A 1765-nucleotide genomic window follows, 5' to 3' on the forward strand; every position below is an offset into this window, starting at 1 on the left:
TGGATTTCATATTACCCGAATATTGGTGTTCTATAGTCGGGTCGGATTAAGCTGACTCTGGCCGCCGGGTTTGTGGCCACAATTTTGTGGCCACAGGCCACAGGTACGTCAAATATTTACGTAAATCGGCTCTAACTCTGGACCTTTTGGTGCTACAGCGTCTTGATTTTGGCTGTAGGTACTCTAGTAAAACTGAAGAGACACTGCAATGGCCGATTAGCTAGCCCACCGAAAAACCTGCGTTTGAACGATTGAAAATAGGTGCGTAGGTAAATTTTCTACTCTTCAATTTTTTTAAAAAAAAATCGGCTTTTTCTCCGGACCTATTAATTAGAGCCAATGCGGGCTGGCGTGACCGTGACACGCCCTTGAGCTACTTATCAACACGCCAACGACCGAAACGATGCAGACCAAACTGTGCAGTACAGCTGCACAGCAGCACACTAGTGTGCGACCTTGACGATGGCGAGAGTCGAGCACCTCGTTCCTTTTCGCATTCGCCACCATTTCATATCGGCCATTGGCCCTTCACTCCCTCGATTGTGTATGATGCGATTGTTTTCTGATTGACAGTCATCATCGCCACGAGCGTTTCATTTATCATTATTTATAATTATTACTATATAATATTTTATTTTTAAATGCATTTTTATTTTATTTTTAAATGCATTTTCCTTGTACCGGGTGATTCAGAGAAGACGCAGGTGCGGGCGGGTTTGCCTATCCTCGACTCGGCGGGCGCACGGGTCGACGTCTGGGGAGAGGTGAGGAGGGTACCCGTGCACCCGTCGAGTCGAGGGTAGGCAAACGCGCGCGCACCTCGCGCACCTGCGTCTTCTCTGAATCACCCGGTATACGGGAACAACATGCAGAACATTCACAGCGTTGAATTTCCGAAAACAGCTGAAGGCTTGACATAGAGTGTATCCTCTTAAGAGAAATACTATTCTAAAAGCCTTCTACGGCGAGTCAGATAGCGCCAGGTGTGCCGGCTGGCGTGCAATGGCACGCTTCCAGTAAAAAGCTCCGTTCTCGAAACTTTCTGAAAGAGCAGACGACTGAAATTGTTGAAAATTGTGTGCGTCACTATGCTGTAACATGGTACTACTGTTTTCTTGTTCCTCGAGTTCTTCTTCTCAGCTTTACCGGGACAAGGAGTCGCGCCGCGGCCACAGTGCTGTATGTGTTATTGTTTAGCTTCAAAGCTGTTGAACAGTAATCAGAGAACAATCAGAATCCACGCCAGCAGTGTATGGCGGTGAGCAGTGGAGTCAGGCTAGTAGAGCTTAGCGCAGAGGCGCGGCTATGCGAGTGGCCACTGTAGTGTATTTCGACTAACTAAGGAAGAAGCTCGCTAGGAAGAAGAACAGCGGGTAGAACATAATTGTAACCGATTGGTCGAGAGCTTCCCGCCTCTACGTCACGCCGGTAGTGGGGTAGGCGCTCGGCCAATCAGTTACCTTTATGTTCTGCCCGCTATTCTTCTTCCTGTGTCCGCGGAACGTTGCCTTGAGGTCCGAATGACGACGAGAGGGGGCCGGTGCAGCCTTGGTGCAGCAGTGCGGGCAACCCGCGACCATCGCTCGCGAAAGGACGTCGGTGGTTCGCGGTCCTTTCGGGGGAAGTCGCGAACCGCGAGAGGCGCAACGTCGTCGCAGTAGGTCGGTCGCGGTTCGCGACTACCTCCGCGAAGGATCGCGGACAACCGACGTCCTTTCGCGAGGGATGGTCGCGGGTTGCCCGCCCTGCCCTGCTGCCGGCCCCC

Source organism: Frankliniella occidentalis, unplaced genomic scaffold (genome assembly GCF_000697945.3).
Source record: "Frankliniella occidentalis isolate FOCC.00 unplaced genomic scaffold, Focc_3.1 Scaffold36, whole genome shotgun sequence".
NCBI classification, from domain to species: Eukaryota; Metazoa; Arthropoda; class Insecta; order Thysanoptera; family Thripidae; genus Frankliniella; species Frankliniella occidentalis.